This window comes from Camellia sinensis, chromosome 2 (genome assembly GCF_055761805.1).
Source record: "Camellia sinensis isolate YWXY chromosome 2, ASM5576180v1, whole genome shotgun sequence".
Taxonomy (NCBI): Eukaryota; Viridiplantae; Streptophyta; class Magnoliopsida; order Ericales; family Theaceae; genus Camellia; species Camellia sinensis.
Window position 1 is genome coordinate 157,086,551 of NC_138962.1, and position 15,413 is coordinate 157,101,963.

A 15,413-nucleotide genomic window follows, 5' to 3' on the forward strand; every position below is an offset into this window, starting at 1 on the left:
ATGAGGGAGATATGCATGTTTGAAGTCGGGCTTGAGAGTAGTTTTTTTTGTATTTTGAGTGGGTTGGCCAGCCAAGTGTCCCCATAGGTCAATTTTGAGTGTACGGCCGTCCCCTTTAGTGGCTGGCCGACCAATTTTTCCAATAGAAAAGATATTTGCAGATATTTGTTACCAGATGTTTCTACAGGTGCATGAATTGCACCAGCTGTCTCTATATAGATATTTTCGACTGAGGCACATGTTTTTCTATATATAGGGGATATTTCATCTTGGTTTTAGGTTAGAAAAAATTCCTAAAGGCCAAAAACTTGCATAGCACTCTCTCTCTCTCTCTCTCTCTCTCTCTCTCTCTCTCTCTCTCTCTCTCTCTATCTTGCAACCTACACACTCTCTCTCTCTACACTTCCTAAACCAAAAATTTGACTCATCTTGCTGAGGTTCTTGAGCTCAAATCTCAGCCCTAAAGAGTGGGAACTTGTTGGTTTGTTTACAAAGGAGTTACCTCTCTTCAAGAGGTATAATTTTAAGCACCTCTACACTACTTCTTTTCTCTATTTTCTTGCTATTTTTGTATTATTTTTACGCTATTTTTATGTGCTGAAACTTGTGGCTTAAAGCTATCAAAGGTGGAGGGGTTAACCACCCTTCTTTGAACCTTGTTCTCTAGCTTTTGCCCTTGTGTTTCCCACTTCTTTCTCGACTTTTTTTTCCAGCTTTTTACTACTATTTTTCAGATTTTTTTAGACTCTAAAAATGTGGTTTTGAAGTCTCAAAAAATGGAGGGGTTAGTCATCCCTCCTTATGCTTGTTCACTAGCTTCATTTCCTTATTATTTTAGCTAATTTTTTCAAGCTTTTCTCTTAGAATTTCAGCATTGTTTTTAGCTATTTTAGGACTGTTTTAGGTTGTTTATTTCATTTATGCTTCATATAGCATGCTTGTAGTGCAATGATCCTCATAGGTTCAGTGGTTTAGGCCTTAGCCACCAACCTATTTGAGTTGATACATTTCATGCTTTTCATACTTGTGTTCATACATAATCATCTCTGCACTCTCCCTCATTTCTTGGCTTTTTTTGTTTCTTTAAGAGTTGTTTTAACCGAGTGTTGTTTAAGCTTGAGAAAGAGACCCTTCAATGCTAAATGGTCTAATCTCTTCGAAGGTTTATTACCAGGGCATTACCTCTCTCTCATGCCCAAAACAACTCCTTGTTTGACACTTCTCTCCATTAGTGGACTTAATGCTCATTTTTGGACTAAAAGGACTAAGGAATGGAAAGGTAATTAAAAGAGGTTATAAATTGAACTAAAATGGAATAAGATAATAAAATCAATTTGGGTTCAATCGGACGTTAATTGAACCCATTGAGTCTTGAGTCATTTCATACTTGTTAGTGATGATAATGATTCAAGATTCGATGTCAACCACTTCTCTTGATCAATATCATGATAGGAAAATGGTTTTGTTGGTCTTTTAACTTTATTTATTGAGCTTTTGTCCCTTGATCCCTAAATCATCACACAATGAATTTGTGTCGATTGATGGTTTGCGAATCAAGCATATCCCTTCTTTGATCTGTTTGATGATAAGGAGAGGCATGGTGGACAAATATCTCCTGAAAATACTCTGTTTGTACTTTGTTTCTTATCTGTTGCAGCAAGGCAGTAATAAAAACTAGTGGCCGGCTGGCTACCTTACTGTACGGCCGGCCACTTCTCCTGGCCAGCCGGCCACCTCTTTTCAACCAGACAATGTCTTTTTCCTTGCAAAACATAGTAGAGGCTAAGACAAAAACAATTCAATTTTTTGACTGCGCAACAGAACGATTCTGGCAGCAAAACAGAGGGCATTTTCGGGTGGAATCCGCATTCATGCATAAGCCATCCCTCGCTTTTTGGGGCCCACTAAAAATATGTTTAATAGTAGTGTGTTGTACCTAAAGTAGTGGACTTGTAATAATTAATTACTTAGTTAATTAAATCCGTAATTTGTATTAATTAGTTAGAATAGCTAGTTAATTTTTGTGTTGTAATGTAATAGTTGTAATAGTTAGTTAATTTGGTAATTAGCTAGGACATACATTTGGACTCTCCTGTGCAAAGGCAAATTGTAATAATGTGTATGCCTTCCAACCAAACCTATTATTTGCATTTTTGTATGTGTTGCATTAGTCACTTGCATATTAAAACATGCATTTTTCTAACTATTTTGTTTCTTTTGGCTTGCCTTGGTTGAGTACTAGGTGAGCATTCATTGCTTTAGCATATTGCATAAGTGTTAGTGTTGTCATATCAAGCATGCTTTCCATGAGGCTAAGTGCTTAAGTGATATACCTATTTGAATACCAATGGATGAAGGCTAATTGCTCAAATTGGGATGATTTGATTAATGTACATATGAGGTCACTTTTTCAAGTGGCACATATTCAAAACAATTTCCAAACAAACATGAAAATCAAAGTGTTCCAACTTTTGTAAATTAGTCTATACTTGTATGCGTCACATAGTAAGATAGCCTAATGATCGAAACAATAGCATATAATGTAAATAAGAATCACATCATGATTAGTAGAGGTCATTCTTTGATCGAGTGAATGGGGTGCTTAATTCATGACCTTCCCCTCTCATACCTAAGTTCCCAAGTTAAGACACTTTGGTGACGACAGATAAGTGGCATTTGGCACGAGTTACGGGTTTCCTAAATTTTCCAAAAATATTTAGGTAGTGACTCTGTAATCTGGCAAGCGGTCCATTTTTGGCATTTTGATTCAAAATCAAATTTTCAAAAGATTTGCCAGATTTGGACTCATTTGTATTTATCTATTTCACATTGCACTTGTGAAATCAAATTTAGAAACACAAGAGTCCAAACTGTAGGGCTATCGTATCTGAAAGGAGCACGAAAAGCAAGCTACAGTATCTTGGGAGATAGACGTCAAACAACCTCCCGCACCCAACCGGTGAAGTGACGAATCTGTTTTAAGGACACTGTCTAGTGCAGGCTTTGGTTTGTTTTCTTCTGCAACTTTATTTTTATGAATTTTTGTTCTATCTATGTATAATTTCCAGCATGAAATTTAGATTGTTAAATATATGAATTTATTTGATTTATGTTATCACATAATTTGTATAGCAAACTTAAAACAGATTAATTATGTTTCTCATGAAATTGTACAAATAGAATTCATGAGTAGGATGTGTAGTTTATATGTTGTTTATATGTTTGCTACTGTTTCTTGGGCATAAGATTCTTGATTATACATGCAATGAATATATAAGAATGCAATGAATATATAAGAATGCCACTGTTTCCCACTTGGAGTTAATGATTCCTTTAATCGTATATATATTTCCTATTAGTTCTGCGCTACTGTAAGTTTTATTAAAAAAAAAAAAAAGAGTCAATTGATAATTATTTAATTATTTAATTAAATAGATATATATTTGTTATGTTCATAATATTCTTACTTGCTTATAGCTACTGTTTCAATGGCACAAAATATGAAAGTGCTTGATTGGGGTTTTATAGATATTTGAATGTATTTCTCATGTGCTTCGGCACTGTTTCCTAGCCTTGATTAGTCCACTGTTGCACTGCATAACTTCATGCTTAGGAAGCCACATGTATCTATATGTAATGTAATTTGTATACTCATGAATCTCAAGCTGTTTAGTTAAAATTGACATGCTCAATACGTTCTAATTTTCTAGTTCAATTCAAATGTGTTTTAAGATAATTTGCATGTTCAAATTTTCTAGGTTATTTTAAAATTAGTTACATGTGCATTGCTAGCATTATTTACAAATTTATTGTGTAGTAATTTTATTCTTAACTTATGACTATTAAAATTTTAATTAATTTTAAAGTTATAAGTTTATTTTGTAACTCTTTCCTAGTCATATTTTAATTTAATTGCGGAGTTATAAATTTTAATTGTGTAACTTGTCTATACGTATGTACATGGTTAATGTATAAATTAAATTATGAATTTAATTTTAGAGTTTTAGTTTTATTTTGTAACTCTTGCCAATTAAAAGTGTTAATTGTATATTTATTTACATGATTATTGTGTTATAATTTCATATAACTCTTGTCAATTAATTTATTTAATTTTTAGAGTTATAAGGTTTGTAATTTATTTTGGAGTTATAAGTTTAATTAACTTGTCTAGCATTTTAATTTTATTTAATTTTGCTATTTAATTAATTTATTGCTCTTACAGTTTCTTTAGATTATTTGTTTTGCATTTTGTTGTGTTTTTCTTCTAACCCTCTTTACAGGAACAAAAAGAATGGAAACAAAAATACAAATTCAAATGAATAGGATTTGGGGCTGTCAAACAAAATTATGGACTACTAACCTTTTTTTGAATAGAAATACCTAAGCAATAAGAGGAGTTTAGAAAATGGATAATCCTATTTGGATTGGTTTACATTTGTTTAGTGAAGCAATTTTTTTTGTTTGGATTTAGGTGGTTTTTAAACAAGTTTTATTTGCTTGTATGAAGCATTTTATTTGCTTAATCGTTGTTGTAGCAATTTTTTTTACATTGCTTGTAATTTGGTTAGCAATTTTTAAAATTGTTTGTAAGTTTGGAACTTTGTTTGGTTTTTTGTAATAGAAACCAAAGTGTGTTTAGCCTAAGCTAAAGAGTAGTTCTTATCTGTTCAGAAATGACAACTAAGACAGCTTTGGTTTCAAACTTTTGAGGGTTGAGGAAGTTTTTGGGTTTAATCATAGTATTCCCAAAGTGTTAGAAAACCAAGTTTGGAGAGTCGCCACCTAAATATTTTTGAAAAATTTAGAAAACCCATGACGTGTGCCAAAAGCCATGTGTTCGTCATCACTAAGATTGTCTCAGCTCGGGAACTTAGGTACGAGAGGGGAAGGTCATGCATTGAGCACCCCTGCTCGCCCGATCAAAGATCGGCATCTACTAATCATGATATGAATCTTATTTACATTATATTCTCTTGTTCCGATTATTAGGCTAGCATTACTATGTGATGCGCACACACACAATTATAGACTAACTTGCAAAAATTAGAATACTTGATTTCATGTTTATTTTGAAAAGAGTTTGTGAATGTGCCACTCGAAAAAGTGGGCTTAAATATACATGAATCAAACTATCCCAATTCAAGCAACTAGTCTTCATCCACAGACATTCAAAATAGTTTATCACTTAAGCATTTAGCCTCATGACAAGCATGCTAGACATGGCAACAATCACATTCATGCGATATGCTAAAGCGAGTAAAGGCTCACCTAGTACTCCAAGTCAAAAATATAAAAGAGTTAGGAAAATATATGATCCTAACTATGCAATATGACTAATGCAAAACATGTGATATGCAATTACTAGGCTCGGCTACTAATATGGCATATGAATCAATTTGATATCATACGTTCTAAGCACGTATTCAAAAAAGTATTTAAACTAACAATGCAAGTTAGAATGATGAAACGAGCCTCGGTGCATGCAATACAAGTGGATGCAAATATGAGTAATGCTAAACGAAATATGATGCCCTAAACTAACCATCATCAGCTAGTAAATAAAAGAGAGAGAGAGACGTGGGGTTGGAAGACATACACGTTATTACAACATTGTACTCTCACGAAGGAGAGTCTGAATAAAGTAACTAGCTAACTAATTAAAGCTAAACTAATTAATTAACTATTACAAACCCAAATGAATAATTTAGCTAAACTACTTAACTAATTATTAAAAATCGAATTAATTAACTATTCTAGCTAACTAATTATTATAAGACAAAATTAAACAACTAATTTAGCCAACTAATTAATTACAACATGAAGTAACTAAATTAACTACTCTAATTACTCCTCCTCGGGAAACGAGGAATGCTTATGCATGCACGGACTTTCCAGCCGAAAAAGCCACTGTTTCTGCTGTCAAATGCCTCTGTTGCACAGTAGAACACTTGCACTGTTTTCACCTCCAGACTAATTCTGTTCTGTTTCAAAAGTACACTGCTGGATTTTGCACAGGTGGCCGGCAGATGGCCTGTCGTCCACTGATGGTGGCCTGCCGGCCACAGGAGGTGGCTTGCTGGCCATTGATGACTGGACTTTCCTGCTGCAACAGGGAGCAAACAGAGCAGGGACAGGGTCTTTACAAGGGTTTGTTTGCACAATTTACCCATTCTTATCATTTGAATAGCTCAAAGGAGTAGTAAGTTTGATTCACAACCCACCAATGGATGCAATTTCATTGCATGATGGCTCATGAATCAAGTGTGCAAGTTCAATGAATGTAACAAAACAAGATACTCAAAACCACCTCTCTATCATGAAAGATCAAGAGAAATAGTTGACAATGAATCTTGAACTGTTTTCATCACTAATGAGTATGAAACGACCCAAGACTCAAAGGTTCAATTAACATCTAATTGAACCTAAACCAAATTATTATCTTGCTCTTTTTATTCACCAATTTTATTACTCCATTTTAATTACCTCTCAATTTTTTAATCAATTAAGTTCACAAGTGAATTTAAGTCATCTAATGGAAAGAGGACTCAAACCAATTGTTGCTTTGGGCATGAAAGAGACGTCATACTGTTGGTAATGAACCCTTAAAACGGATTAAACCATTAAGCATGATACCTCAATCTCATGCTTAAACAAACAAATAATTTGAAACCACTTTCAAAGAAAAGAAAAAGCCAAGAAATGAGGGAGGTTGCAGAGGTGATTAAACATGAGAACAAATAGGAAAAGCACTAAATAAATGCAATCAAGTCAAATAAGGTGGTGTCTAACGCCTAAAACACCAAACTCATGAGGACAATTACACTACAAGCATGCAATATAAGGCTCAAATGCAATGACCACTTAAAAATAGTCCTAAAAAAATGCTAAATAAGTTCTAAAACATGCTAGAATTAAGACAAAAATAGTTAGAATAATGAGCTAAAACATGGATCATGCTAGGCTAGTAAGCAAAACACGAGGGGAGGCTAACCCCTCTAATTTTGGACTTTAAAAAGTGTTTTTTAACCACTGAAATAACTCTGAAATTCAGTATTTAAAGGCTCAAAAAAAGGTGGCAACAAAGTGGGAAACACAAGGGTAAAAGCCTTGGAAGCTAGGTAAAAGGAATAGTGAGCCACCCCTCCACCTTTATTGGCCTTAAACCATAAGTTTCAGTCCAAAATTTCTGAGTTTAGACTCCAAAAACAACCCAAAAATAGTACAAAAATGTGCTGGAATGAAGACAAAAGTAGCTAAAACAATAAGCTAAAACATGGAGAATAAGGTTCAAGGAGGGGTGGCTAACCCCTCCATTTTTTGGGACTTCAAAACCATTTTTTTAGCCTCTGAAAACCTTTGAAAATCAATAGTAAAAAGTTCAAAAAAAGTTGAGAAAAGAATAGGAAACACAAGGGCAAAAGCTTAGAGAATCAAGTTCAAGGAAGGGTGGTTAAACCCTCCACCTTTGGTAGCTTTAAACCACAAGTTTTAGCCCATAAAAATAATTAAAAAATAGTTCAAAAACAGTAAGAAAATATAGGAAAGAAGTAGTGTAAAGGAGCTAGTAGTTATACCTCTTAAAGAGGAATAACACTTTTGTTCATAAACCAACAAGTTCTCACTCTCAAGAGTTGAAATTTGGACTCAATAACCTCAACAAGGAGAGCTCCAATATTGGTTTAGGAAGTGTAAAGAGAGGGTGTATAGGTTGCAAGATAGAGATAGAGAGAGAATTCCAAGAATTTGAGGTATTGGAATTTTTTGTAACCTTAAACCATGAAGAAATGCCTGGTATATATAGAAAAACAGTCCCTCGGGTCGAAAATATCATGCCTGGAGCAGTTGGAGCTTTTGGGAGATAGCTGGCCAAAAATATCTGGGTTTTTCACCAGTGGCCGGTAGGCTAGAAGTGTGAATTGCCGGCCACAGAAAATCTGCTTCCAGGTCCGACTTCAAATGGGAATATCTCCTTCATCCAGACTTGGTTTTAGGTCATTATTGAGTTTAAATTAAAGCCACGGAAGTCTACTTTGCAATGGTGGCAGCCCCACATCTAAATTCTTGTCCTTACTCGGTTTACCGAAAAGTGCAATTTTTAACGAAATGCGAGCCTCGAAATATCGTAGAAACATTTGAAAAATATTTTGAAAAAAAGGGTTTTAAGGTCCAAAAAAAGCTTTGGTCCAAAATAGTTTTGGTCCAAAATAGGGTGTAAGGTTGGGATTTAGAAGCCTTTCTTGCTGAAGAAATCGAACGTTCGTATAGCATATCTTTCATCATCGAGTGATCAACCTGAGGCGCCCAAGTCTTAAGGGAGGTCAAAAATGGGGTGTTTACAGTTGCCCCTCTTTGACAGAGCTCAAAGTCATGAAGTGACGTGAGTGAATGTCAAAGCCCGAAGACGACCTATTTTGACAAGGCCGTAAGACTTGAGTAAACAAACAAAATACAGATGCAGTTGGTTGAACCTGAGGGTTGCCTACGTATCCCGTTGCAAGGAATCAAACCAGTGTAACTCAGGGGGCAAGATGCAAAATGATACACAATGTAACACAATAATGCAAATGATATTTAATGTAACGAAATCATGCAAACCACAAGCAGTGCAAAACACACGAATACCATAAAGGAACGGCGATGCAAATCAAACTACGTTTTATATAGAAAAGAAGTAGGCACAGCCAAACGACGCCTAACACAGGCTAAGTGCCTACATCCTCAATAATAGCCTCAACGTAGCATGGATGTTATACATAACAGAACCATGTTTCAACATGAAAGGGGTACGGACACATGCAAAACTATGTTTTTCGTAGAAAAAGAAAGACTACAAGTAATTGGGTGGTATGATATAAGTGAGGAATGATCTATTGGGAAAAGATAATGATCCTAAATGTTGAATGCAACAAGATAAAGTACGATGCAATGAATGCAATGGATGAAGTGAATAAAGGGTGCAGGCTGAACCATATTTTACCTAGAAAAGGCATGGACACAAAATAGACCACATCTTAGAGAAAAGGTGTTGACACCCTCAATATTGGCCTCAGCGCAGCATAGGTATTTACACATGACAAAACTATGTTTCAACGAGGGAAAGGTATGAGCACATATCAAACTAAACTTAACATGGAAATGATGCAGGCGATAAAATGGTATGATGTAATAAATGCATGCAATAAATTCTATATGCAATGCAATAGACGTAATAGATAATAAAATGTAATGTAGCAGCTAGGAAGTGAAACCTTACAAGGGCAATTGGCACTGACTCACCTTATGCTACTATGGATCTTTCTCTTCTTCTTGGCTGTGCTTTCAAACCACAGGTACTACTTTTCTCCCTAGCTATGTTTGTGACTTTCCCTATTCTCCAACAGGGTGACAGACTAGGTTGGTTCAGTATCCAGAATTGAGGCGCATACACACTACCTCAACCTATGGGGTTGCCATATAGATTTTAAGCCGATGATACACCCCTAGGTGTTTAAACCAGACTTTAGTTTTGAAAATTCCAAACCTTTGCATTCTAGGCATCGTCATTTGAACTCTAGTTTCCACTGTCTCAGTTGATCTCCTAGGAACTCACTGCAAACATAGCCAGGTGGCTATACCAGATCGCCTGAAGCCGTTCAGGCACGACAAACGCCAAAGGCATTGCACCTTTAGAGGATTTAAGGTCTCCTAGACCTAGTGAGTGCACAAGGCAGTGCGAGCAAGGTGCACAAAACAGTGCAATGCAAGTAGAATGCACAAAATAATGTGAGGCAGATGCACAAAACAGTGCAATGCAAGTTGCACAAGACAGTGCGATATGGGTGCACAAGATAGTGTGATTCAGAGTACACAAGATAGTGCGATGCAAGTGAATACACAAGGCAGTGTGATACGAGGTGCACAAAATAGTGCGGTGCAGGTGCACAAGACAATGTGAGGTGGGTGAATGCACAGGATAGCGCAATGTAGGTGCACAAGACAGTGCGAGTGAGGGTGCACAAGATAGTGCGATGTAGGAATGCACAAGACAGTGCGACGTGAGTGGAATGCATGAAATAGATGCGAATGCACAAGACAGTGCGATACGGGGTGCACAAGATAGTGCGATACAAGCGAATGCACAAGATAGTGCTGTGGAAGGTGCAATGTAGGTTAAATTCACAAAATAGTGCGATGCAAGTTTGTACAAGACAGTGTGATACAAGGTGAAATGCACAAGATAGTGCGATACAAAGTGCACAAAATAATGTGATTCAATTTGAATGGTATGTAGAGGAAAATGAGCAGTACGTAGAGTAGTGCATCATGTACCTTACGAAATAAGTGTAGGGCAACTTACCACAACTCATTGAAATGTAACACAAAGGAAGGCAATTCGACAAGTAGAACAAAATCAAGAGCAAGAGCAACTAATCATGCAGTTCAACTCAAACAGAGTGTATAAGCATGCATGCATAATCCAAAACACATGTATTAATTAAAGGGAATATGGCAATCCGAAGAGAGCTTTTAACTGGTTGGAGACAACTTTCGAAAGCTGAATCATATCAGAATCATCATGGGGGTGAGCTCACCCTAATCTAGGGGAAAGTGCCTAACAATTGGCTCTGAGCAGGTTGAGAGAAAGGTTGGGTTCATGCCCCTTGTTCAATTGATGACTTAATCAGATGCACTAAAAATTGACCCTAGTGTCTAGTCATTGGCCATCGGTTGGGTTCATGCCCTTTGCTCGATGGATGGCCCGATCATATGTATTGAAAATTGCCCCTAGTGCCCAGTCACTGACCACCTTTTCAACATTATGTAGACACGCCCAATAGAGATCATCAGATCCTAGAACAGCTGCCAATCAATCAGACTCATGCCTTTCTTCTGTTCCAGCATGTTGAGAACTTATTCCAATCCCCTCCAAAGTAGTGACGGATTTCTCGTATACACTTTGCAATGATCATGAATGCGATGCCCCTTGTATGGGCACTCTCAGTTTGTTTATGAATTCCACACATGGACTCGTTTTCGAGTTTGGAGCGAACATTCGTGTATGAAATTTTGACCTTGCCACTCTATTGAACTTGAGCGACAGACACACTAGGGTAACTCGATGAAGAGCGCTTTTGAGTGACAAACATGTTATGGTGACTCAATGAATAGCTCAGACTAAGACAAACACCAGGCATGACACAACAGAACTCACAATCGACCCAAAAGTATAAAATGACTCAAGGTAACTGATCATTCCTAGTGCCCCTAGTATCATATATGTTCCCTTTAAAAATCAATTTTGCAAAATTCGAGTTTTAATTCCTTTTTTGCTCAAGATAGAGATTCTACTGATAAGTTCAAGTATTGAAAATTGCTCCACTTATTGATTGAAGCTAGTTCTTTTTTACCCAACACAAGTTTATGATATGCACCACAATAGTTGGTGTAGCTTATGGATTGATGTAAAGCTGATGACATGAATTGGGCAAGGTGATTGAGTTGAGATAGATGACATAGATATGGTTGAGACCAAACTTCAGGATGAAGTTGCCTACGTATCCCAAGAATGGGAATCAGGTCAACATAGTTCATAGCTGAGGTTCACTCGGGTGTTGACACTCTCCTTTTGTGCTCTAGCTTTTGCCAAAGTCGCCTCTTCAGGGTTTTCAACCCTGCGAGCTCTATTTTTTGATTTCTCATTTTTCATGCTCTAACTTTTGCCTAGGTCGCCCTTTCGGGTTTTTGGCCTAGCGAGCCTCTCAAGGATAGCTTTACACCACTTGTGGTAAATTTGATCAATAGTCATCCTTGCCCTAACATTGGAACTAGCTTCGCCTTGATTTGAGCTTGGTTCTCCATTCTCTTATGCCTGTCTTCTTCTTTTCTTTTGCTCCATTTGCTAAGTTGATTCTTCTCGCAATGTGGTACCTTCTTGCATTGGCTTCCCCAAATTCAAACGAAAGTTCCTTTCCTCATGGTTGATTGAATTTCATTCCAATGGATCATAGTTGATTGGATTTTATTCCAATGGATGCCCCTGGTTTGATGATTGACTTTTTTTCCTTTTTTTTTTCTTCTTTTTTCCTTTCTTTTTTTTTTCTTTTCTTTTTTTCCTTTTCTTTTTTTTTCTTTTTTCTTTTTGATTTCTTTTATCCATTTTCCTTAAGTAATAAAAACACCAAGGGAAGAAATTCTATGATTGTGAGGTTTGAAAGCCATCTCGTACTTGTAGGTTTGAAAGCCGCCTTGTGCTTGCCAAAATGATTGCCTAATGGCGAAGAGAATCCCCAGGACAATGTAGAATACCACGCACAATTCTGAACCTATCTTCGCAAGTTTTGCAAAAGAAACAGCTTAAAATTTTTGAAATCATAAATGACTTTGCGCTAATAAGTCAGAATTCACTCAAACCATTCAAGGGATCCTTCTCAATACTCAAGCTTATTAACAGAATCTCATTCAAAAAACAAATACAAAAACAAATTTAAAGCCTTTTTCTATTTGCAAAAGGTCACACATGCATCACTATAGTGCAGACACCCTATTTTTGATGGCCTTTCAAGACTTGCAGGTACATCCGATGATGAGTCTATTTGCTCGCCAAGCGCTCGAAGTCCTCAGCAAAACGCTACAGCTTTGAGCCTTTTAAACTCTGCACCCATTTTGTCTCATTTTTAGACCATGCCTTGGTCTTTCCCTCTTGCAGTCTCTGGTGGCCTATCGGCCATCCATGGAGGCTGTTGGCTAGCACTTCTTGTCTACCGGCCATTGATGTGCCTTGCGGGCCATTGATGTGCCTTGCCGGCCATCAATGATGCCTTGTTGGCCATCACTGATGGCCAGCCGGCCACCAGTGTTTTCTGCAGATATTTTATGCCAGCTGTGCCAGCTGTGCCAGCTGTTTGCACGGATTCTTACATTTGTCCACACGTGGAGAGCTGGATCTCTTTGTATAGATTTCATGTTTTCTATATATATGGGGTGTCCTCCCCTATTTTTTAGGGTTAGAAAATTTGGAACAAAATTCTCTCTCTCTCTTGCAATTTTGTACACACTTGGCTAGCTATATCACTCCTTTGCATACACTTCCTTAACCAAATTTGATTACCTTTGAGCTAAGGTCCCTTAAGGTCTTGTTGGAGCTCTTGAAGGTGGTTTTGACTTGTATTTGAGCCTAAAGTTGTGTTTGGCTTCAAGAGATGTAACACTTGTCTTTTAACTTGTTTTAGTATACTTGTTTCTCTATCTTTTCCCACTGTTTTTGGGCCACTTTTGAGCTGTAAAAATCTCTGTTTTAATGGGCTGAAATTGGTGTTTTAAGCCATTTAAGGTTAGGGGGGTAGCTCACCATTCTTTATTCCTTGCTCCTAAGGCTTTTGCACCTTTGTTTCCCATTTTTAAACCAACCTTTTTGGGCCTTTAACCACTGAATTTAAGAGTATTTGCAGTGGCAAAAAACATGTTTTAAAGTCCAAAATTGGAGGGATTAGCCTCCCCTTCTTGTGTCTTGTTTGCTAGTCTAGTTAACTCCATATATTAGCATGTTTTTTTTAGCTTTTTGTGGCTATATTCCAACATGTTTTTGCCTTTATTTTAGACTACTTTAGCTTTGTTTTGGGCTGTTTGGGTTAGTTGAGTCTTGTTTTGCATGGTTGTAGTGTAAAGGTCCTCACAGGGATGGTGTTTTACGCCATTAGGCACCCCTTGTTTGAGTTAATTGCATGTTTTGTACTTCATTTCAACACCTAAAGCTCTGCAATCTCCCTCATTTCTTGACTTTTTAATTTGCTTTGAGGGTTGTTTCAAACTTGGGATTCTTTAAGCTTGAGATTGAGGTCCATGCTTAATGGTTTAATCCTCTTTTGAAGGTTCATTACCAATGGCATGAAACTTTTCTCATGCCTTAAACCACCCCTTAGTTGACACTTCCTTATCTATAGAAGACTCTCAACAATGGACTTAATTGATTAAGCAATGGTTGGTAACTAAAATGAGTAAATAAAATTGGCAAGTAAAATTGAGCAATATAATAACTTGTGTGTGGTGTGTTCAATCGGATGCTAATTGAACACAAGGAAAATTGGGACATTTCATACTCAAAGTGATGAAATTTGTCAAGTTTCCTAGGTCTTCATTACCCTTGATTATGCATGATAGGGTGATGGTTCTTGTTTGTCTTGTGTTGCATTTATTGAGCTTGCATATCTTGAATCACAAGCTATCATGCAATGAAATTGCTTGGATTGGTGGTTTGTGACTTGAGTTCACAACTCCTTGGATTTGTTCATGAAAATAAGGGGTGAATTATGCAAACAATCCCTGGAAATATCCTTGTTTTGCTCTGTTTGTCCTCTGTTGCAGCATGGTGATACAGTGCATCAGTGGCCGGCAGTGCACCACAGATGGTCGGTACCTGGCCGGCAGCCTTTTCTTGTGGCCGGCTGGCTACTGATGCAAACCTTAGCAGAATTTTGGTAAGTTGGAGCAAAATGGTTCTGGAAATGACCAACTCTACTAATAGAGGCTTTTAGGAGCAAAACAGGGTCTTTTCGGGTGATATCCGAGCATGTGCGTCTTCCATTTCCTGAGACAAAGTAGTGGCAGTGTAGTTTGATGCTTTAATTAATTAGTTTGCTTACGTTTGTGTTGTAATTATTTAGTGAGATAATTAGTTCAATTGTATTGTAATAAGTAGTTAATTAGTTTAGCTATTTATTTCATTTGGTTTATAATAATTAGCTAAATTAGCTTAGCTCTAATTAGTTGCTAATTAGTTTAGCTTTATTCATTCGGACTCTCCTTTGCGAGAGCGTAATGTAATAATGTGTATGTCTTCCAACCCTACGTCTTTCTTCCTTTTACTTAATCGCTTTTGATGGTTAGTTCAGGAGCATCACGTTTTAATTAGCATACCTTCATGTTTGCATTCATTCATTTATATTGCATGCACTGAGGCTCGGCGAATCATTCAAACTGCATTGTCACTTCAATACCTTCTTTGAATACATGTTTAATCGCATGTTATCAAATTGCTTTATATGCCATATTAGTACCCGAGCCTATTAATTGCATATTGCATGTGTTGTATTAGACATTTTGTATAGTTAGGAATCATGCATATTTTTATAACTCATATTTTCTTAGCTCGGAGTACTAGGTGAGTTTTAATGATTTAGCATCCTTGCATGAGTGTGAGTGATTGTCATGATTAGCATGCTTGCCATGAGGCTATATGCTTAGTTGATAAACTACTTGAATGCTTATGGATGAAGGCTTGTTATTTAAATTGGAACGATTTAACGAATGTGCATTTTAAGCCCACTATGTCTAGTGGAAAATTCACTGCTTTAAGCCCACTTTGTTGAGTGGCAACTTCGCAAACTTTAAACCCACCTGAGGTGACAAATTCAAACCATTTTCGCAAACCAAACAAG